The sequence below is a fragment of the Pan paniscus genome, chromosome 4, assembly GCF_029289425.2.
Source record: "Pan paniscus chromosome 4, NHGRI_mPanPan1-v2.0_pri, whole genome shotgun sequence".
NCBI classification, from domain to species: Eukaryota; Metazoa; Chordata; class Mammalia; order Primates; family Hominidae; genus Pan; species Pan paniscus.
In genome coordinates, this window is record NC_073253.2 from 100,045,179 (window position 1) to 100,070,410 (window position 25,232).

The following is a 25,232-nucleotide window of genomic DNA, read 5'->3' on the forward strand; positions in this document are numbered from 1 at the left end:
AACTGCTCAACTCTGTAGTTGCAGGGGGAAAGCATATGCAGGCAATGATAAAAGAATGGGTATGACTGTGTTTCAATAAAACTTTACAAAACCAATGTACAACTGGATTTGGCCTTCATACTGTAATTTGTGAATCTGTAATCTAAAAAATCTATTCAGCATACCAAATGATGTTGTGAATAACAACAATTAGAAATCTTAAAAGCTTTCTACACTGAAATAAATAAAATGCTAAAGCTAAATATTTTAGTCTTCTACTAGAAATAGGGATATGAGCATTTATAGCATTTAAATAAATAAGGAATACTGTTTTAAAAGAACCACAGCTTAATGACAACCTGTATTTTTCAGCCATGAGAAAAAAAAACACTGTTATATTAAATGGAGTTTTAATAAATATAGTTTTTTTTGGTTTGTATGTTTTTTAGCTTGAAGAGATTCTGTGTGTCATACTCTGAAAAGATTACTCTGAGAGTCAGAATTGTTCATTCTATTATTTCCTAGACATTGACTTACCACCTTCACACTTCCCCTTTCAATACCTAAATTAAGAGAAGCGCTCCTCTCTGTTGTCAAGTTCAAAGATGTTCGTGAACTGTCTCATTTTTGGGATTCAATTTCTTAGAAGTCCTTTAGTTCTTCCCCAGGGCCGAGGAGATAACAGCTGTCTTTTGCTTTGATTATGTAGTTCCCTGTCTATCAGGAATCGCTTTAGTTTAATTCAAAAAAAGCTGAGTTCTCCCCGGTAGCCACCTTGCCCATCACTACCTCAACGGTAAGTGAGAAAAGATGGTAAGGTGTTTTCAGTCTAGAAATCTTTGTTGGGTCAAGAGTTTAAAACCTTTTCCCAGGAAGCTTGCTGGAAACCTAAAAATGCTATTTTGAAGTATTTATGAAATGCTAGTTTGTCAAAAAAGTAATCATAAATACTGCTTTAGAAAAAGTATAGAATAAAAACCTGTTTTTCATCTGGTTTTAATGTTAGAAGCTTCCATCAAACATTGATGTTTACTTTCCAAGAAAGGTATTTAACAACCCACAGGGGTTCAAGGTGTACAGACCGTAATTTAATCTTTTGAAACATTATTGCATATGAACTCAAAAATACCCTTTTGGTACAATAGCTATCAATTTTTGAATAAATCATTTTGTAAAAAAATTTTAGAGCAAAAAAATGATTTTAGATTATGGGCTAGCTAGACTATCAAGGACTCTTTTAGCACATATTCTCTCTAACAGTCCAAAATGCACAATGTGTAAATTCCAGTCATCTAACTTCTGGCTTTGCAGAACACAGAATACTACTGTTAAAATTCCAAGAACTGGTATTCAAACATTACATCAACAAAATACCATTTTTCTCATTACAAATCTTAATGTGTTAGTTACAGAAAACATACAAAGTAAGAACATCATAAATTTTAGAGACTATTATTACTGATACATAGTATAATACATTTAATTGCAAGAGATAATAGAACCAAGTCCCTTTGGAACCAAAAAAAAAATCATTGGGGATGTATTCTATCTACATTATAATGATTTCTTTTGTCTAAATTTAGTTACATGAAATTAAATGAGGTAATGACTGTGGAAATAAGTGGGAGAATTTATAAGTTCAAATGGTATTAATAGAAACAAGAAAAATCTGGCTATAATTGTGTATATATATGTATGTATGTATATATGTATGTACACATACATGTATATGTATACACAGAGAAAGAGAGAGTCCTTAAAAGAGTAAAAAAAATAAGGATTTAGCTATTAATGGGGCCAAAAGTGACCTCTGTAAAAGAACTCTAGAGCAGCACTCAGTAAAACTACAGAAATAAGGAGTATATATATATATAATATATATTATATATAATATATAATATATATACTCCTATATATTATATATATACATTTTATATATATATAATATATATAAATATATAATATATATTATATTTATATATATTTATATATATATAATTTATATATATATAAAATGGCCCACAAACTAAGTTTGGGCTACTGTCTGTTTTTATATAGCTAATGTACTACAATCTTTTTTTACCTATTTAAATTGTTTTAAAAGAGGCAAAAATATATTTTGTGGCATATGACGATTATGTAAAATTTAAATTTTAGTGTTCAGAAATGAAATTTGAATTTCTTCAATTAAAAATTGTATGGAAACTTCTTTTTTTTCATTTAAGCATCTACTTATACCCTTGATTTTACCTCTTGGCTTTCCTGAAATATTTACTATCTGCCCTTTATGAAAAAAAAAAGTTTTCCGATTCCCACTAAAGCATATCTTCTAAGATCAAGGTGTTTCCACAACTCCAGTTCTTTACCGTAAGTTTGTGTCACTCTCTTGCTTCTTAGAAAATTGAGGGTATTTATTCTTTCATATCTATCTTTTCTGGGGAAACCTAAAATTATGTTAAAAGTCACAGACAAACTTGTTTTTCAAAATTCTGTGCTTGGAAAATCATAATACATATTGAATATTTTTCTTTAAAATAAATTTCAAGTTTGAGCTATCTATTAATATAATGAGAAACAGAAGCCAAAATATGGAAAGATTGTACTAGAAAAATTGAATAAATTTCTTTACTTATATATAATAGAGGTCTCAATCCCTGGATAATCGCAAGTGTTGCAATTTCCTGGGAGTTGTCCAGACATACAAAACTAAAGTAAAAATTGGATTGAACACCTATGGTAAGAAAATCTGAAGATGTACTAAAACTTTCCCACCCCTGGTGTTCATGCCCTGTATAATCCCTTTTCTTTTAAACTGGACAAGACCAGTGAATATAATGAGATTTCACTCTGATGATTAGATTATGTTATATGGCACAGTCGGTTTTAAGAAGATTATCTGGGTGAGCTGACTTAATCACATGAGCCTTTTAAATCTGGTTCTAGACGTCAGAGAGAAAATCAGTGATGCAAAGCAACAAGAGGAAGGCTTTAGGAGTTCAGAACGGCCTAGAGTCAATATACAAGAAAATAGTGACATTAGTTCTATATCCTCAAGGAACTGAATTCTGCCATGACCTGAATGAGCTTTAAGACAATGAAGTCTCAGATGAGATAGCAGCTCTGGCTGACACCTTGATTTCAAACTTGTGAAACCATAATCAGAGCAACCATGCTATGCCAGATTACTGACACAGAAATTGTGAAATATTACCACATTTGTGTTGTTTTAAGCTTCTAAATTTGTAGTGAGTTGCAACGCAGCAATGGACAACTGATACACACCCAATTCGTTTCCAAAGGTAAACAGAAACCTTCCTCTTCTTTATAGAGAAGCTTGGGGAACTTCTGCTTAATCATCTCTAGTTCTGTTGTCATTTTTCAACCGAATGTCAATTTCCTTGTATGTTTATTGTCTCCTACCTTTGAAGTCCCTTTTTTACTCTTAGATACTACATTTATGGCACTTTTGTTTTTTTGGAATTATTTGAAGTAATTAGGGTAGCACAAAAAAGCAGGCAACATGAAAAGAGGAGTAGATATCTCTCTAAAAAGTATCCTTTGACCCTGTGATCCTGAGGGAATTTGGGTTGTTTTTTATTTGGATTCCTGTTCTCTCATGTTTCTAGACTGCCTCCCTTGTCAATTTGCCCCTTATTTTCAAATTCCTGATGAAGAACAGTTCATCTAGTCTCAATTTTTTCAAGTTTTCTCCCAGAGGCCTCCTTTTCATAATCAAATATGTGTATATCTCTTAATCTCCAAAGAAGGATGTTCTTCCTTGAAAGAAACCATTTTATTGACTCATAGACTTACCATTTTGGGGGATGAAGGTAGAGGCAATATACTGTAAGACTGCAATGTGTAAATGTCATCTTTAATGTAAGGTAGTTAAATGCATAACAGGTTTGTGATGACGATAGAATAAATTAAAAATGACAATGACCTTTGCTGAGAAGCTTTAAAATTGCTACACCCTCTCTAGTGATTGTTTTATTGCTTGGAAGAGAAAAGTAATCAAAACCTAAACATATTAAAACTAAAGTTGGCTTCTTTTCTACTAATTTGGTGTAAACATCAAGAGGCTAGATATATTTTCTAAGATGTTAGTTGTAGTGAATAATGTTCCAAATGTTAGGCTACAACATTTTGGGAGATAACTTCACAGAAGCTTGTGATGTTTTAATTTCATCTCAATTAGAGCTCTTATTTCTATGTTTTTCACCTCTAATTACTCTTATTTTCATCTTTTTATGCTTTATATTCTATAATTCGCAACAATAATAGCATTTGCTTCATCCACTTTCTGGGTGTTCCATCCAAATCAACCAATTTAGAATTTTCTCTGTAATAAGTATGGCTCTCATTGCTCTTTTCAAGGTAAACAATGTAGTCCTTCTTCCAATTTTCTTCAAAATTTCTCACAAAATTACACTAAAAGGTTATTTTCTTAACCAAATATCTCTAGCACTGACCATTCTTTCTGTGTCTAAATATGTTGCTTGTAGGTCAAGTTTTTTTAGAGCAAAAAGAAAATCCAGAGATGATCTGACTCAGTGTATTTATATTATAGGTATAGATACAGCAGGTCTTTGAATAACTTTGTTTCATTGTCGTTTGGTTATACATTGACGAGAAAAGTCAATTACTGGCTGAGGCTACTGTCTGTATGGAGTTTGCATGTTTTCCTCATGTCTGCATGAGTTTACTCTGGGTACCCTGGTTTCCTCAAACATCCCAAAGCTGCATCCATTAGGTTGTGTATAAGCTGTGCACGTGTCTAACTGTACACAGTTAAAACAGTTTTAACTTGTCCCAGTTAAAACAAGTGTGAAGTTTCTCATTGATTCCCAAAATATTGGGTAAATAATTATCTTACTTGTTTTTATTAATCTTTCTTAAACGTATGTATAGTTTACATTTACTTCAGTGTTTTACATTAAAGTGTTTTGGATTTTTATTTAGAACATTAGTGATGTTTCTGTGACCAGAATTGTACTGTAGGAACTTAACCCTTGTTTATATCACTTAGCCTATGGTGAAACTGATTTCCCTGTACTTTATTTTGCTTAAAGTTGCTGTTTCTAAGAACTTATCAATGATTTTTAGTGAGGACTTACAGCAGTAAGATTTTAGCTAAGTTTAACTCACTTGCCATATAATGTATTCTGCATTGTTATTCTGCTATGCGGTTAGTAGCAGAAGCAGTATGAGGCCTCAGTTCTAGTTATTTTTTATATACTACTATTAATCATTTTTAAAACCTTTTTTGGTTCTGTCTTCCTATGCTTGTTGATTACTACTAGATTGCTTTATAATGTTATGTTGTGCACATTTCCGACGGACAAGTATATATTCGCATAATAACTGCTAAGTTTAGTTTTTGACTAGTTGATGGACTTAATGATATTCTATGTGTACTCTCTTAGAAATAATATAGTAAGGTAGATATCACTAACATCTCTATGAAGTTTTTTTTTCTCATTCCCCTCAGACTCATTTAATTACTCTCCCTTTTATATTACTGAAGTATCTTGCCTATTTTATATTTATCTTGAATTTAAAATTTTTACTTACTAAAATAAATTAAAATATAATGTTTAGCCAACTCCATTGCCTAATACTGTCACAATGTAAGTGCTTAATTCAAGATAAGCTTTTCTTGTGAGTGGACAAACGAGGCATCTTCCTTAAAGACTGCGTACATTTGATTGAGCTCCTGTATTCTGGTTATGTATGCTCTTAGGGTTCATGCCCTCACTTTCATATCACATGGAAAGCATGCCCATAAATTCCACAGGATTGGAAACCAGTCATTTTTATGGCTACCATTAGTGCTATATTTTTTCTCTTAGTTCTCTATTATAGTCATTTGATCGAATTAATGTTGAGTAGATGATGTGCAACTCATGAGTTTATACACTTTCCTACATGGAGGTTTCACTAGAGTGGGCAAGCTAACATTCATGAAATCATGATGCACATAGAATATGGTCGTTCTAAAAATTTACTATGTTCTTCACACAATGATTTATTTGCATAGCAAATTATATTCATATACTTTTTCTATGTATTTACTAAAATACATTTTTAGAAGCATTTTTTTATTTGCTGAATATATTGTCATAATAATTCCAAATAACCTTTTTAAAATGCAGTATAACGCAAAGGACTGAATTAGTAGACCATCCTGTTTTAATTACATAGACATGAAGGTTTGACTCTTTACAAAATTTTAATGTGAACTTTTAGAGGCTACTTCATGCTGTAGTTGAGCTTGTATCTTTTCTGGCTACTAAATTATACATTTTGCTTTGTGTCACCATGTTGATGTAACATCTGCATTTAAAAAGCAAAGTGAGCATAAAATAATGGAATTGTGTCCTTTGTGCTATTTTTAAAAGAAATCATCCAGATTTTTAACTTGTATCTTTTGGTACACACAGTGCTCTTTTTTCATTACTTCAGCATGAGATTTTTTTAAAGTCCATTAAACTTTCATATGGACAATGCCATGCCTACTTTTCTAAGAATAATGGCTTAGCCAAATATTCTTGTTAAATGTTTTGTCAGTCCCTCAATGTATCTAAAGTGTCTATCATATGCCATTTAGCAAGATGCACTGTTAGTAGTCAGCACTGACAGATAGGATAAATGATAGGAAGAAGAGTGATGGAGATATTATTTTGAAATCTTCTATTTTTTATTGTTTGTATTTTAACATATACTAGATGAAACTGTATCTTAACAGTTTCCACTCCAGTGAAATATTTCAAGACAGTATTTCTTTTGCAATACAAAAATTTCCTCATTTTCCCAAGCACCATAAATAAACAGAAGAGTATGAACAGATCTCTGAAGATAGGAGAAAATGAAAAATGATTTGTCAAAAATAGCAACTTAAAGGAGGTAGGAGAAACAGATTTTCAGAGAACTACTAGATATCAAAGGAATAAAAATGGTCTTTGTAGTTCCTTAATGTTTTGTTAAAAATAGAGAGATGAATAAAATCATAATGACTATTTTCTCATGCTCACGGTTGTCAGACTAAATTTATTTTAAATGGTGGTGGGGGCAGGATTGTTGATACATAAGCTATTGATGAGAAATCAGAAATTAGCCTTTAAGTTTACTGATGTTGAGAGAGTTTGTGGTTTTTATTGGAACACCTCTGCAAATTACATTGAAAGATGTTATTTTCCTCATGACCTCAATTAAACATTTAAAATGAGGAGGGCCTCCAGGGACATTGAAACAGAAATATGAAACTTTGCATTTTGGCAAGATGATTACTTATCTGTATTTAATAACAACATTTCAATCTCGTTAAAGTGAATTGTTGCTTCCATGTTTATTTTTGAAAGAATTATTATTCTTTTAAGAGTTTATCTTTAAAAAGTCAATATTCTAATATGCTTTGTGGAGGAGGATGAATCTATTAAACAATTCCTATCTCTCTTTTCAGAAATTTATAGTTTTACTGCACTTAACATAGTCTAGCAAATAATACTCAGTGACAACATTTTTTAACAATGTATGCATGATTTACCTAAAGTGAAAGGTACATATGTTAAGAGTAAAGTTCCATGAGTATTCACAACTGCATACACTAATATAATCCAAACATCTGTCTAAGTATAGAACATTTTCATCAGCAAGATCTGTTAGGTCACTTCCCAGTCAATTCATACTCCTCATCTCCAGGTAATCACAGCTCTGGTTTCATTTACCATCCATAGTCTTCCTTGTTTTAGAACATCATACTAAATGAAAAATATAATATGTCTTCTTTTCTGTCTGGCTTCTTCCAATTAGCATTATGTTTTTGAGATTCATTCATTTTGCATGTATTAGTAGTTTATTCCTTTTTATTGCTGAGGATTATTTCATTGAATTTTTACCCATTTGGTGTAGATGAACACTTAGGTTGTTCTTGGTTTCTAACTATTATGAGTAAAGCTGTTACAAATATTATTGTTCAAGTTTTGTATATGTACATTTTCTTTCCTCTTGGATTAATTCCTAGAATTGGAGTTGTGGATTCTAGGTTAGGTATATGTTTAACTTGTCACAAAAATTCAAACTTATTTCCAAAATAGTTGTACCTTTTTACAGCCACACCAGCAATGTATGAAAGTTCAAGTTGTTTCTTATTCAATCCAGCAGTTTGTATTCTCAGTTTTTAAAATTTTATCTATTTTGGTAAGAATGTAGTTTTGCTTAATATACATTATTTTCTGATTTAATAATACTGACTAGTTTTTTGGGTTTATTGGCCATTTCCAAATCTTCATTTGTAAAGTACCTATTCAAGTTTTTTTTTTTTTAATTGGGTTGTTCGGGTTGTTTACTTGTGTTTTTTAAACTGGGTTGTTTGCAATTTTATTATTGACACATAAGGAAAGAAAGACACACACACACACACACACACACTTCTGTTCATCTAAAGACACAATGAAAATAGATGCTATATGTATCAAAGGATATAACTCTGCCGTGATGTTGACTGTGGTTCTTGCCTATTGGTTTGTGGACATAGAAGCGCTAAATGTCTAGGTGTTAATTGCCCCGTATGATTCAATATGACCCTTCCTGTATTACCAAGAGGAAGTATGCCCCCTTTAAAAAACAGAACTTTTATCCCTGCTGATTCCAGAATTGTGGAAACAGGATGTACTCATTCTCAAAATGGACCACTGGAAGTGATGGTAAACAGCAATATTTATACTTCCACTCTTTGGTTCTTGAACCTATGTAATCTTCTGATAGAGGGCACCATTTTATATAAAACTTTTTAATTCAATGTGTACCCTATGTCTTGATGATGCCCAATCCTGGCAAGGTAATACCACTGAGCTGGTGCTTCAGTTCTGCATTTAACTGGCCATTCCAATGCTCTAATAGAACCCTTATTTACTCAACAAATGGGCTCTTTTGGTTTTTGTTGAATAAATAAGGACTCTATTAGAACATTGGTTTTTCTCCACACCCACTCTCAAACATCTTTTACTGTAAAATGTGTCCTCTGGTCTGTTATAAGGTCATAACATATCCCTTTTGGCAGATGTAATACTTTGTGAGCCCTTAGACAGTAGTGCTGATTGAGATCTTACAGGCATAAAATACAAACATACCCCTTAATTATATATCTATTCCTGTGGAAACAAACCATTAGACCTTCCCAGTTGAAAGAAGTCCAATGTAGTCAACTTGTGAAGTATTCAGTTGGTCTCCTTGAGGAGCAGAACAAATTAATGTCATTTGCTTTTTGTTGCTGCTAAGTTTGTTACTCAGAAGTGGCACTAACTGGGTCAGGATTGCTAAAAGGGAGTCCATGCTATAGTGCCCCATGCACAGCCTCCATCTCTGCTACTGTAGCCCCTTCATTTATGTGACTGTTGTTCCACACTGGGGTTGCCAACAACAAAGTCTGGCTAACATCAACTAAATACACTTATTTGTGTGTGTGTGTGTGTGTCTGTGTGTGTGTGTGTCTGTGTGTGTGTGATGGGTGGGACTCTACCATAGTGGACATGTTTTGGTAGAAATTTACCTGTAATACAAAAATCTTCACGCTTCATACCAACTCAAGTATAACCATGCACATCCTCCTACTGTAACCCTCTTTGTCCCAGATTTTTCAAATGCTTCTTTTCCAGTCCTTTCAACAACTGGCCAGGCCATTTGCTTCTGTCAATTTGTCCATATATATTCTAATTTGGGACTATATTTCTTTTCACACAAAGTGAACAACCAAGTACACTGCCAGAAGCTCTGCCCTCTGGGACAATGTTCCCTCTCCACTGTTTTTCTAAGTTGCTTCTGCTCTACAACCACATACCATAAAATAGGATGTTTCTCTTCTTTCAGCTAGTTGTATGAAAGTTTCCAGTGGATGGATGTGTCACAGAGAAAGGGGCACTGGTACAACCTTGGTGTATGACATGAGTATCTGGAATACCTGCTCAGATAGCTTCCTTTGGTCTTGTTTTGCTTGTACTCAGTCCCAGATTTATCCGTTCCGGCATACAATGCATTATTTTTATATCCCCTGAGCACTAAGTCTTTGAAGTTCTGAAAGTGCTGAGGTCATAATGAGCAGCTCTGGATACATGGGCAACTAGTGTCTAATACTAAGGAATTCCATCTTTATCAGAGCCTAATAGAAATTCAGGAATTGGTTTTCAAATGGCGTATAATTATTATCTGTAGATGTCATGGCCTTTCTTTGTAAACCTAAAGAAATGTGTTGAGATTTTTCCAGTGGAGCTTTCCCCAAACGCTACACAAGATTATTGTTCACAACTGATATTTCACAACTAATGTTCCAACACCAACTACATGAGTATCAGCTCATGTAGTCCAATTATTTATTTATTTATTTATTTATTTCACATGTTTTAAGAATAAAGTCTTCATAATCTTTGAATTTTCAGCTGTTTTGTCATAATGTTACCACACATAGGTGAATTGTGTCACGTGTTTAAAAAAAATTGCCTATGGATATCAAATCAGTAGGAATTTTCATCCATGAAAATCTCAGATATACCTGTGATCTAGATTAAGCAATTATCTTTAAATAATAGTTTTTTTGTTTTTGTTTTTTTTAGCCAGTCACATGGAGTTACCTCAGCCTGGGTTTAATATCTGTATGTTTAGTTTTGAAGCAGGACAATTTTCCTGACTGCTTTGCAGGCAGAAACTGGAATGCAGGCACTGGAGCTAGCCGGTTGCTTCAGCTGGCTTCACTAGCTCGGACCCACCACACTCTACTCCTCGCAGGAGGGCGAACACAGCTGAGTGGGTGCAGGAGCTGGGGCGAGTGATTCTGGGTGGCAACAGGAGCAAAACTTCATGCAGGCCCCGTGGCAGCATCTATGGGAGTACATATGACTCCTCAAAACACCAAAAGGAGTATTATAGGCAGTGCTGTTTTAGCTTTGCCATCCACAGACAGCTTAAGTGTTTAACAGCTCAGTGGCCTTTTAGTGAGGGCAGAGGGTCAGTATGATAGCCTTCGGTATCTCGAGCTCTTGTCCAGCATCCAGGAAAAATCAAGTTGCACAAACGAAATGAAGGATAGTAAATGCAGGGGATTTTATTGCTGATGGAAGTGGCTCTCCGTGGGAAGAGGAGCTGCAAAGAGGATGGAGCGGGAAGGTGTTCTTCCCCTGAAGTCCAGCCATCTCTGGCCAGGCTCTTCTCCAAAGTCCCACCATCAAGCTATCTCTCTGAAGTCAAGCTTCTTCTCTCCAATGTCCAGCTGCTGCTTCTCTTCTCTTCTTCTCTGCTCTCTGCCAGTGGAGCCTGGGGTTTCTATGGGTACAGGATGGAGGATGGAGTGGGCCAAGGTAATTTTGGAAAAGGCAACATTCGAGTGGGAAAACAGGGATGTAAAGTTTTGACTTTGGGCTACAGTTCCAGGCTTGAGGGCGGGGGCCCTCACCGGGCACCCTGCCCTTTTCTGCCTAGAATTTCTCTGCCTACTGTCCCTATTAGTTCATGTGGGTCCCAGTACATCTTCATGTATAATACTTGGTTTTCTCATTTTTTTTAAGTAACATTTTCTTGCCAGTTGGACTTGGGATTGCTAACTCACTTTAGTTTGTCTCCTTTTTGTAGATTATTTTTGTCCATACTTTCTGATTTATGCAAAAAAAAAGAAAATTAGAGTATTTCACTAAGGATAGCACTGACTGCATCCAATTACTCCCAACATAGGTGCTTAAATCCCAAAATATCTATGTTCATATATTTAATACAGCATTTCTGTGTGTGAGAATCAAGAATGACGTCTTATATGGGTTTCGTCTGACATCTTGAGCAGAAGTTACAATATAAATGTAATATATCTCTTCTTCTTTGTCAAAGCAACTTATATTTGTGAGTCAACCAAATATAATGTTTTGATTATGCACACAACATAATTATATATTATTAACGTATTAAAGATACTCATTGATAACACTGCTCAATTTGAAAATATTTTAATCTTTTAGCATACCAGAAATTATCCCAGATATTTATATTCATTAAATTGTTTAAGTGCCTGGAAAATTCTATGAATTCTGTTGGGATTCTCAAAGTCTATGAAAGAGATGACATTTAAAATTATATTATTGACTATAATAATTATGAATGATATAATATGTATCAATTTTACTTCAAAATAATACAGTAGTAGAAGTTAGGGGAGTATAAATTTTAAATGATTCACCACAAGTTGGCTAATTTTGAGCTTGGGTGATGGCTTTATAAGGGTTCATTATACTACTCTCCACTTTTTAAAGGGTTAAATATTTTCACTGCAAAAATGTTTGGAAAATAAATATTAGATCTTCAGATTTCCTTAAAAGTGTTAGAAGCAATCATGTAATTATGATATTCACATAATTCCTTCATGACAGTTAAAGATACACACTTTGTTTTCAACATTTAAACTCACCATTTATTGCTAAAGTCTTATAGCACATTTGTGCTACCTGAAGCACAATATTTAAAAATTGTTTCTAAATACAAATGCATTGAAAAGCTAACAAACCCTAAGCAGAAGCCTCATGATGGAACAAGGCATTGCTATCAATTTCATTTATTGTTAATAACATACTCACAAATGGAGCGATGGTTTTAACTGAAGCTTAATTTGAGGAAAACACAGCAAATTTCTAAAGCCTTTTTTTCTTTTTTAGTGAGTTTCTTAATGTTAAATTTGAAAATAAAAATGCACACATAATATTTTATTGTTGAAAATTAATTTTCATCAGAAATATATTCCCCTGTAAGAAAACAAACTGGAAAGATAATTAGAGAGAAAGAAAAAGGTATGTAAGGAAACATGGGAACACTATCTCAAATGAATGTAGCTAGGACTAAATTCAGATTACACTAATACTGAAAACATAATGTCATTTGATACTTTTGAATGCCTTTTGGCATGCAGTGCAAGGACCACAGCTGGGCTTTTAGCTTGCTGATTGATAAATTTAATGAAGCCATTCTCTTATATTGTTATTTGTCCTTTTTAAAAACAAACGGAGTTTTCATAAATAGTTTGATTATCTTTTAAATGTTTTTCCTCTTCTTCAAGCAATTATTTTCCAGGCAGTATCAACCAAGCAGAAAGAGAGCATTTTTAAATCGTAGTTACTATTTTTCTGTAGCTTCACTTTGACCTAGAAAGAAAGCCTGATATTTTATTCTCATTCTTCTAAGATTCACTAACTTAACTTGAGGGTAAGCCAAACCACAATTAAAAAATTCCTGCCTTCTTTAAAACAGGCTGTTGCATCCAGGGATGTTTAATGTGCCTAAGGTTGAAGGCACTTTGAATCCATTTTGGAAGCAGCTTGAGTTATTGAAGAAGGTTGTCTATCTTAGCTATTGTTCAGGTCTGTTCAGATCTGTTCCTCCAAACACTTAGTACACTCTGAAGGACAGAAAACCTGGCCTCTTTCCTTTGATAGAATACATTTCTATATATAATGTATGTCTATATGCTGAAAGAGAGAGTAACCCTTTATATGTCTAATTAATCTCTACACGTTCTTCACAAAATGTCCTCCTTCTATGTAGAAGAGGAGGACGCAGTCAATTTTCTTTTATTTAATAATAACCTTTATCTATTTGCATTTTAGAAGTAATACGATAAGGCTTTGGATATTAAAATATCTCTTATCTCTAACTGGAGATAAGGTATGGCGTACTACATTTCTGGAGTCTGAACCAATTAGCCTAAAGGCAGTACATGCTCCCTCCATGCACCTTTTTTTTTTTTTTTTTTTTATAAGGAGCAGTCTTCTCTCTTTGATTTATAGTTCTCATAAGGAAAGTAATATATTTCATGATTAGTTTTAGTCCCAAGTCATTTGCATATTGAATAAGAGATTCAGAAAAGACTAGGAGAAAATAACTATGTACCTTTATTTACATTTAATAATCAATATGATTTATGCATTCAACACATCTCATAGCTTTTATTTTAAATTAATCTCATGAAAATACACTGACAAGATAGCTATTATTTTAGATCACCTTTTTTATGTTCTAAATTTAAAGGCAATTTAGAACCTTGTTTCCGTCTATGCCTCATTTCAAGACCCTACAGTCTAGAAAAGTTAACTAGATGAACACAGGTTTTAGTTTTACTTAAATGCAACCTCATCTTGTCTTGTTAGGGACCATTTCAAGTGCCTCTAATATTTGTGATGCCTAAATGAAACTACTGAGATACATTCATGGGCCATCCAGAAATGTAAGGATTTTAACATCCTTCAGGTTACCCTTGGCTGATGAGAGCTGGGAGACAGGACAATGAATAAAATGCCTTCCCCTAAAGGAAGGAATACCTGATTTTATTATCGTATCAAAGCCAGTGACCTACCGAGATACTGGTAGAATTCTAGCCTCAGTACCCTCGCACAATTTTGTTCCCTGGACAATATTCCCAAATAAAGCTTCATCTCAGTGTCTGCCAAAACAGGCTTTTACTCTGGAGCTAGATTGCCTGAGTTCAAATCCTGGCTCTATCTCATAATATATGTTACCTTAAAGGGTTATTAACATCTCTGTGCCACTATTTTCTTATATGTAAAATAGAGGTTATTAGACCTACCAATAGCAGTGTTATAAGGATTAAAATATATAACATATGTAAATTACTTAGGATATTTTTTAGCCTACAGTGAGCACTATATAAGCATGTGATTTTATTTTACCTGTTACATGTTATCTAATCAAAAAATAACTATATTTTAGAAATATCCATGGTCACACAAATTGCTTACGGCAAAGGCACTTTTTATAATTTTTTTTTCACTCAGAATAAATGCTATTCCATATACTTTTGAGGCTCACTTTCATAAAACAACTTTTTCTTAAAAGTTACTTTTAGGCTAAAACAATTTATTCACAATCTAAAGCATTTTGTACAAAATACCTTTTTCTTTTTGCAATACCTCAGAAACTGTAAGTAAAAGCTCTTAATTTGGACTAATTACACAAGTTAGTTGTCAACACTGACTAAATTTATTACATAACCCAAGTTTTAGAGTTTATTCTATAGCCTTTGAATTATAACTTGTCAAGATTGATTGTGTGTGTATGTATGTGTATGTGTGTGTAAATATATATTATATATATGAAGAATGTACACATATTATTATAGTGTATGAAGAAAATGGCAGGAAATGTTAGAAGTTTAGGTGATAGGATAGAGGCTGATGACATATTTATTCACTCGCTATGTAGACTTCAAAATCATTTCATTTCCTATAACAAGAAAGTATATCCTTCCTGTTGAATTGGTGCTCATCCTTATAATTTACTATGTCCTATAAAATCGAGCAGGATTGATGTTGTGTAAGATCAGAAGCTAGACCCAAGACACCCAAGACTTTGCTACTGTCTCTGGAAACCCTGAGATTATCAAGTGAAACATATTGGTATGAATGAAAAAACACATGTAAAAGAACCATCTCAGGCAAGGTCACCCAGACCAGTTAGTTCTGCCTGCCCCCATATGTGTACACATGCTGACCTCGGACACATAAGGCTACCCAAGATTAATCTAGTGCAGCCAATCTCAAAAGAAAGTTCTAAATAATGATACAGACAGGAAGCTGGGAAATACTAGGCAGAAAAAGGTAGGATTCCCTGGCGCAGCCCCACTCTTAAGCCCGGACCCATGGCCCAAAGTGAGGACATGCATTCCTGTTTCCCCACTCAAATGTTGCTTTTTGTCCGCCCCACCCGCCTTGTGTTCAGATAAAAACCCCAGGCTCCATGGACAGAGTGGCAGAGAAGGAGAGAAGAGAAGCAGCCGGATGTCAGAGAGAAGCAGCTTGACTTCAGAGGGACAGCTTGACGGTGGGACTTCAGAGAAGAAGTCAGCCAGGGATAGCCGAACTCCAGAGGAAGACCACCTTCCTACTCCACCCCTTTCCAGCTCCCCTTCCCACGTGGCGTCACTTCCACCACTGAATAAAATCCTACAGATTCACCACCCTTCAATTTGTTCATGCAACCTGATTCTCCCTGGATGCCAGACAAGAATTTAGATACCAAGAAGGCAGGTGCAAAAGGCTGTCACCCTGACCCTCCACTGAGCTGTTAAACACGTAAGCTGTCTGTGGACAGCAAACCTAAAAGAAGACACTGTAACACACACCTTCTGGGGCTCCGGGGGTCACAGGTACTCCCTAGATACTGCCACAGGGCTGCATAAAATGCTACTCCTGCCAGTGCCCAGAAATATTCGACCCAGCCCCTGCACCCACTCATCTGTGTGCCGCCCCTTCCATGAAGGTTGACAGCTGTGGGCTGAGTAAATGAGCCAACCCCTTCTCCAGTCCCGCAAAGGGGTCAAAGGAACTATCCCATTTCAATAACGTGTAGGAATATGACTAATAATTAATGGCTATTTTCTTCAAGCAATTTGCTAAATTTTGTAATACCTCAGATTTATTGAAGTATCATGTATGAAGAATAAAACCCACCCATTTTGGGTGTTCAGGACCATGCATCTTGACAAGCATGTATAATCACATAACCACCATCACAGTGATTGTATAGACTATTTCCATCACCATGAAGGGTTTCCTTGTGTTCTTTGTAAACAAATCCCCAAACATCATCACTGCTTCAGATCCTGGCAGCTATTCATTTGATTTCTATCTCTATAGTTTAGCCTTTCCTAACATGTTTCATAAATGGGATCATACAGAATGTAGTCTTTTGAGTCTAAATTCTCTTAGGATATTGCTTTTGTGATTTATCCGTGTCATAGTGTAAATAATAGCTCATTCCTTTTTATTCTGAGTAGTATTCTACTATATGGATATACAATAATTTCTTTGTTCATTAAGTAGTTAGTGGACATTTAGAATGTTCCTCAGTTTTGGTGGTTATGACTAAAACTGCTACAAACATTAGTATACAGGCTTTTGTGTGAACATAACTTAATTTCCTTTGCATGTTATATATTAATATATACATAGCTGTATAAAAAACTACCAAACTGTTTTCCAAATTGGCTACACCAGTTCACATTCCCAACAGCTATATATTCAACTTCCAGTTGCTTTGCCTGCTTGTAAGCATTTACTATTGTCATGTTTTTGTTTGTTGGACGTTTGATGAGGTATGTTGTGATGTCTCACTGTGGTTTTAATTTGCATTTTCCTGGTGACTAATGGTAGTGAGCATTGTTACTAGGGCTTGTTTTAAATCCATATCTCTTATGTAGTAAATTATCTTTTAATATATTTTACCCATTTTTATTTTTTCTTATTAGTAATTTTTTCATATTTCATTATTCTTTTGGTTACCACTATTTTATTAAGTGTGTTTTGCAAATATTTGCCCTGAAGCTATGGTTTGCCTTCTATTTTTAAACACTATTCTTTAAAAAGCAAACACCTTTTGAGTCCTATCTAAAAAATCACTGCCTTATCTCAGATCACAGAGATTTTTCTGTTATGTTTTCTTCTAGACAGAAGTTTTCAATTTTAGGTTTTACTTTAAGACTACTGTTTTCCACGCACATGGGATATGTGTTTCAGAACTATTTGTTGGGTGATTATACTTTCTCTGTTGAATCATATTGCCAACTTTATCAGAAATGATTTGCTCATATATAGGTGGGCCTATTTCTGTATGTTTTATTCTGTTCAACTTACATGGTGACAATTGTATTACCAGAACCATACTATCTTGATTACTATGGCTTCATAGAAAATCTTAAAATCAGGTACTGAGTCTCCTAACTTTGTTTTTTATTTTAAAAATGATTTTGGAGATTTTAGGCCTTTTGCTTTTTCATATAACATTAAAATCAGCTTGTAGGCTTCTTCGAAGGCCATATGGGATTCTTTTAAATTGTGTACAATCTATGGATCAACTTTAGAAGAATTTTTGTCTTGACAATTTTGAGTCTTCTACTCAATGAATATGATATAATTCTCCATTTATTTATATCTTCTTTAATAGTTCTCAAAATGTATGTTTTTTATTGAACAAATCATGTCCATGTTATTTAGATTTACTCCTAATTAATTGTTTTAGTGCGATTGCAAATAATATTTTTAACATTTCAATATCCAACTGTTTATTGCTAGTATATTTAAAGATAACAGATTTTGTGGGTTAACCTTGTTTTCTGTAACCTGTCAAACTCATTAATTTTGGTAAATTATTTGGAACTTTCTATGTAGACAGTCATTGCCTCTGAGTAAAGACAGTTTTATTTCCTACTTTCCAATTTTATTACTTGTGTTTTCTTCCTTGTCTTATAGCACTGGCATGTATGCTGTAGGATAAGAGTTGTGAAAGTGGACATTTTTCTTTTGACGCTACTCATAAAAAAAAAACCAATTAGTGTTAAACAATAGAATATGATGTTAGCTGCAGTTATTAATATCCTTTTTAAGATTGAAAATTTTAACTTTCATTCATAGCTTGAGGAGAGATTTTGTCATAAATGTATACTGAATTTTGTCAAATGTTTTTCAGGCATGTATTAAATGAAAAGAAAAAGTTTTTTTCTTTATTTTTTAAAACAGTTGTATAGCTGGGCATAGTGGCTCACACATGTGATCCTAGCCACTGGGAAGGCTGAGACAGGAGAATTGCTTGAGGCCAGGAGATTGAGACCAGCCTGGGCAATACAGAAAGAACTTGTCTCTAAAAAAGTGTTTAAAAATTAGCCTGGTGTGATGATGCATGCCTGTAGTACAGGTGCTCAGGTGGGAGGATTACTTGAGCCCAAATTTGAGGCTGCAGTGTACTATGCTTGCACCACTGCAATCTCACCTGAGTGACAGAATGAGACCCTTCCTCTTAAAAAATTGAATAAATGAAATAAAAATTTGTGTATAAGTGAATTATACTGATTGATATTTGAATGTTATATTAAACTTGTATTTCCAGAATAAACCTCACTTACTTATATTACTAATTTAAATATGCTGGATTAATTTGCCAGTAATTTTAAAGGATTTTTACATCTATGTTTATGAGTGATATCAGTCTGTAGTTTTCTTTTCTTATAATATCATTGTCTAGTTTTGGTATCACTGTAATACTGGCCAAATAAAGAGTTAGCAGGACTCTGTCTTCTATTTTTTATAAGTTTTTTTGTAGGATTGATATTTTCCCTTTAATATTGTGTAGAATTAATTGGTGAAGCCATTTGAATCAGTTTTTCTAGTTGAAAGTTTTAACTATTAATGCAATGTCTTAATAGATATAGGAGTATTTGTTTGGACTATTTCTTCCTGAGTAAGCATTGGTTATTTATGTCTTTCAACATTTAGAAAAAATTTCTGTCATTAAACTTATTGGCATAAACCACTAAGTTACAGAATACCCTGTTCTATGAGAACAGCTAACTGATACAGCCATTTATTTATTCATCAATTTATCAATACATCCTTCCGTAGAAAGAAAAAAAAAAGAGGGGCATGCTCGCTATTTAGCAAGGTTAGGAAGGTATCACAAAAATGTGACCAGGGTCAAAAAACGTAAATTGAAATTGTGCAGATGTGGAATAAGCATTGAGAGGCTCTCTAAACAATAATGACATATTTTATATACTTATATGTTTATATATATAAATCATTAGATTTGTTGAAGTCTAGACATAATATAATAAATATATTTTATATGTTTACATAATATAAAGATATAAAATGTCTAGACTTCTTGAACAAATCTAATGATTTTCCCTGACTTTTCCCTCTCTAGCTACACTGACCTCTTGGCCATTAATATCTCATGCTTCACATATTTCCACTTTGGAGTCTCCATACCCACTTATCCCATTGCCTAAAATCTCATTTAGAATAAACCTTAAATGTTAACTCTCCAGAGAGAGCTTCCCTAGCCATGCTGTCTAAAAGTATGTTTCACTATGTTCTCCTATTTTCTAACCCTTTCTAATTCTCTTATAGCGTTATATGACATTGTACTATATTTATTTTATATGTATAATAAAATATGTATGTAACATATTGAAGAATAGTTTTAGTAGTAATTAAAGTGAATCATTGATAGTTGGAACATTTGATAACATTATCAGGCAGAAGTTAATTTATATAACAATGCATGTTTCACATACATGTTTCTGACAAAGGATTCTTTCCGTGCTGTTTCAACAGCTGGAAATCTCCACACCTGGTGGCACCACTGCCTGTGCTTTCCTGGAGCCCACTGGGCTCGCTCTGCCCACTCAGTCCAGCAGGCTGTGCTCAACTCGTGCCACCAGCCTGGATCCTGCACCCGCCGCAGATCTGTGCTCAGCCCGTGGCTGATCTGGGTGTGCTGCGACCACTTTCCGCCTTGGGAACCAGTGTCAGGATGAGGAGGACATGGCGGCACCTGGAAACTTAGAGATACCAGCAACCACGGAGCTCCCAAGAGAGTGTCACAGCTTCTGCTTGGGGAGTCCCGAGGTCTGAATGCCACAGTTTTCTCTTTCATTCCTGTCACTTGCAGCTTTGCGAATGGGGGTGTGTTATAATCCGTTTGTTCCTGCAGCCCGTGGCTTGGTGAACAGAGGCATGTTATAGCTCTGGCTCAGGGACTCCCAAGGTCTGGGCCCCCAAAATGGTCACAGCTCTTCACTCCCTAGTCCGGCGAACGGGAGCGTGTCACAGCTCTTTTCATTCATGCTGCCCACAACCTGGCAAGCTGGCCCAGAAAGTGTTAAAGCCCTCCAAGAAGAATGAAGCATGCAGACACTGAAGAGTAAGCAAGGCAGAGAAGAATATTGAGCTACAGAAAAGCTCTTGACAACAAGAAGGGACCCAAAATTGGTAGTCCTCTGTGTGATGGGGGCCTGAAAGTGGGTAGCCGTCTGTGTGGCTGAGTCCAGAGGTTTTTATAGGTTTGGAATGAAGAGGCATGGACCGTGGATAGCCTTGGAAAAGGCAATGTTCAATTGGTTAAAAAGCATCATTCAGAAAGAACCAATTGGGAAACAGTAGGCAAACAGGAACAAAAGTTCTCATTCTGATCATGGACTCTATCTAGAACTGGCAGCTCCGTTTTCAGGTTTTAAATTGTCTTTGGTGTGAAGGTCGGGTTTCACTGGGGACCTGCCCCTGTCTGCCTAAGAATTTGTCTGTCTCCTGCCACTATCATTCATATACTATCTTGCAACCTTCCTTTAGTATATATACTCCACAAAGGGAGGGACTTAATTTTGTTCACTGCTTTGTTTTGCTCTCTGCTATATCTCTAGCAGCTAGAACAGAACTTGATACATTAAAGGCACTCAATACATATTACTGAACAAATATGTAAAGGTATGGCAATCATCTTAGGAGCTGTAAATTGTTTTCTTATTTAGAATTATAAAAATCTGGCTTTGATACTCTTACTACTAATATTGAGCACATTATATAATTTTTTGATATTTTATTTTCTAATTCTAAAATTTAAATTTTTAATTTTTTATATAAATTAACTTCTGCCTAGTATGTTCAAATGTTCTATCAATGATTCACTTTTATTACTAATTAAAACTGTTGTTCAATATGTTACATACTTCTACATTTATTACACTAATTTAAATTTTAACTTTTTGTATATTTGTACATTTTCTTGAACACAGAAACTGAATTGAGGGGAATCAGTCATATTTTTAATTAGCCACATCAGTTCAATGGATCAAATTCTCTCTCCTCACATCATCTTTAATGAAGAGATCTCAGACATTTGACTGGGCTCTGATACTTTTTCTGATCCTCTCCCTCTTCACATCCTTTACCCTCAAGTAGGCCTCAGTGTCTGTTGTTCTCCTCTTTGTGTCCATGTGTTCTTCTCATTTAGCTCCTGTTTATCAGTGAGAACATGCAGTATTTCCATTTCTGTTTCTGTATTAGTTTGCTAAGGATAATGGCCTCCAACTCTGTCCACGTGAAAACTGATGAGATTGTCCAGGCATTCAACTTGGTGTGTGTGTGTGTATTTTTTTCCAGCTGTCAAAATTTGACTGCCCAGATTAAGATCTCTTCTCATATAGACCATATTTCCCATTTCCACTTGTCATCAACCTTTATGCCTGCTCAAGAATCATAAGCTTTCTTTTATCCCAAACTGGAGCCCTTCCCTCTAAGCTTCCTCTTTGGTCTCAGAAATCTTTAAGCCCCTGACTCTACAATTGCTTCCTTTTCTTTAGGTTATAGAGAGGGATAGGAGAACTTTATGCTGAAAAAAATGGACCAGGAAAGGACATCTATCATGGTTGTAAGGATGTAGACACAGAGAGGTAACTTATATTGTCTCCTGCCTTGACATCAGGTAAAACTAATAGAAAAAAAAACAAAAACAAAAACATTTATTTTTACTCTGATATTAGAAATATCAGTATTCACATACTCTGTTTATTTAAAAAACTTTTATATTAGGTTCAGGAGTAGGTGTACTGGCTTGTTATATAGGTAAATTCATGTCACAAGTGTTTGCTATACAGATTATTTTTTCACCCAGGTACTAAACCTAGTACTCAATAGTTACTTTTTCTGATCCTCTGTATCTTCCCACCCTTTACCCTCAAGTAGGCCTCAGTGTCTGTTGTTTTCCTCTTTGTGTCCATGTGTTCTCCTCATTTAGCTCCTACTTATCAGTGAGAACATGCAGTATTTGGATTTCTGTCTCTGCATTAGTTTGCTAAGTATAATGGCCTCCAGCTCCATCCATGTTCCTGCAAAGGACATCATCTCATTCTTTTTTACGGCTGCATAGAATATATGCTTTATGTATTTCATATTCGTAACTTTGTCAAGTAATATATTCTGTGTAGAATAAGTTCTTGATAAGTTTTGACGATAATGATAAAAATTAAAATAATATAGTTTACTTCTAAAATTAAAATAATATAGTTTATTCTTAAGGTGGTTGCTTGCCTTTTTATTTACATAGGCTTAATGTTGTTCTTTCTTCTTATAACTCTAATTCCATTTTTTCCTGTTATATTTAACGTTTTACCATCTATTCATAACCTCCCTTTTTCTTATTCTCATCTCCACAGTTAAAGATGTAGGATTTTAAAATTGTATGTTTATGTGCATTTATTTGGATTAATAGCATCTTTAAAAATGGTATTTCTCTTATCTCTGATTGTCTTTTCAGAATTCATCCATGTAATGTATTCACCATAGAAAGTACTTTATACGCCCTCTCTAGTTAGACCCACCCAGCACCCTTGAGGAGAGCAGAATGGTACTATTCTCATCTGACTGTTGACAAAGCAGGAAAGTTAAGAAATACATGTTCATACAGATTGGGGTTGCAGCGATAGAATTCAGGCCTCCTGCCCCTACTTTTCAGTGGTATCCCTATTATATCAAGGAGTTCCTCTTGAATTATACTGCAAAGTTTCCCAGTATTATATTGTCAGGAGCTGTGTAAAAGAAGCTAGTCACTAAAGAGCACATACGTTAGGGTTTTGTTTGAAATCTATAAAAATTCTAGAAAAGGCAGAACTATAATTTGCTTACTGGTAGATCACTGGGTGTGCCTAGCTGCAGAGGTTGGATCAGAGATTGGCTGGAAGGGGCAGAGGGGACTTTTTGAAGTGGTGGTTGTGTTCTAAACTTTGACTGTGGTAATAAGTCAACTTTCCTCAAAAACACTGGGCCATACACTTAAAATGAATAAAAAATTTGGATGTTTACTATAGCTCAATAGAGCTTAAAAGATAAATATTTTCAGGAGGCTGTTACTTATGTATCAAGAATATAAATATAGGATATTGTTTAATATATTCAATTTATTGCTCACTGTGGTTAATCAATTAACATTTTCTTTTCTTTCCCTTTAGATTCCCTGGTAACTGATTTACGGCTGGGCAGGTGGTTATAAGTGCAGAGCTATGTGTTTTTCTCCCATCTGATCTGATGCACTAATCACTAGGGTACTGTTGTGTTATATGGAACATGCAATGAGGTCATATTTCTGCCTGGTAGAGAGTAAATAGCAAACAGAAAAAATAGCTGGCATTTGATGTCTAATCCTTAAGATTAGTTTACTACATAAGGAAAAAAGGCCAAATATATCTATTTCATCACAAAAGAATTTGACAAAAACTTTTGGTTGACAAATTTCTGTATGTCTAGTTATATTCATTTGAAAATTGGAAAGCCAGGGTACATTTGACAGTGGGTTGAAACAATGTGAAACAAAAAGATTGTAAAAGAAGGTAAATGAAGCATGCATAAGCTTAAGTTCTTTTTCATTGTTCCTCCTCAATCAAAGCCTTTAAATAACTTGTAACAAACATTTTCTCTCATCAAATACTATTTGGTCTTTGAAATTATTGTTGGTACTACTTAAAAAATTCTTATGAAAATGTATTAACATATAACAGAGAGAAAATAACACAATGAATCTTTATCAATCCAATATTCAGTTTCAACACAGTGAATATATTTTGCTCTAAGTCTATATCTACTCTTCATCCCATACCCAACCCTAGGTATTTCTTTAGTCCAATGTAGATAACATATTATTGCATTTACAGATCCTTCAGTATGTATCTGTAAGAAACTTTAAAAATAGTTATTTCCATATTTTTGTTATTCCTAAGGTAGATAGCTATGATTCTTTAATGTTATAAGAAATGCAGTATTCACAAGTCCTCCAATATCTCATAGTACTTTTAAATTAGAGTCAGTTTGTTTGAATCAGGAGAGTATACACATTGCAGTAAATTGGTATAGTTTTATTTTATTTTATTTTATTTTTTTACTATTTATTCAATAAAGAAACTCATGGCATTGACTCTATATAATTTGGCATATTTAAGATTTTGCTAATTGATTTTGCTCATTGTGTATTGTAACCTTTTGTGACACTTAAGATGGTCTGCAGACCTCTTTATTTCCTGTGAAAAACTACAGTGTTAATCTAATATTTTATGTCCTACTTTTTAATAAGAACACTTCATAGGAGGAGTTGTAAGCTTTCAGCTATGTCACATCCATGGATGATCATGTCTGGTTTTTATTCTCATTGTTATTACTGTGACTGATATAGTTTGTCATTTTACTTTTTTAGTATCAGTATAAACTTATAGTGAAACCAATACCATTATTATTACTGAAATTATGATTACTGAAAACATTCGAAGATGTCCTTGTCTGACACTTTTTTATTTCCCATACCATTTTAAAAATTGTTCATATTTATATGTATTTAAGTATGGCAAAATATATACAACATAAAATTTACCATTTTAACCATTTTTAAGTGTACAG

General features: G+C 34.1%; 1 long non-coding RNA gene across 1 annotated transcript in view; it reads right to left on the bottom strand.

Annotated features, from left to right (window-relative positions):
* LOC134730448 (uncharacterized) overlaps positions 1-10,008 on the bottom strand; it is a 58,862-nt gene extending 48,854 nt beyond the window's left edge. Inside the window, exon 1 of the long non-coding RNA XR_010112213.1 lies at positions 9,818-10,008. This is a non-coding gene — a long non-coding RNA (uncharacterized LOC134730448). The remainder of the gene's footprint in view (positions 1-9,817) is intronic.
* Between the last annotated feature and the right edge of the window lie 15,224 nt (positions 10,009-25,232).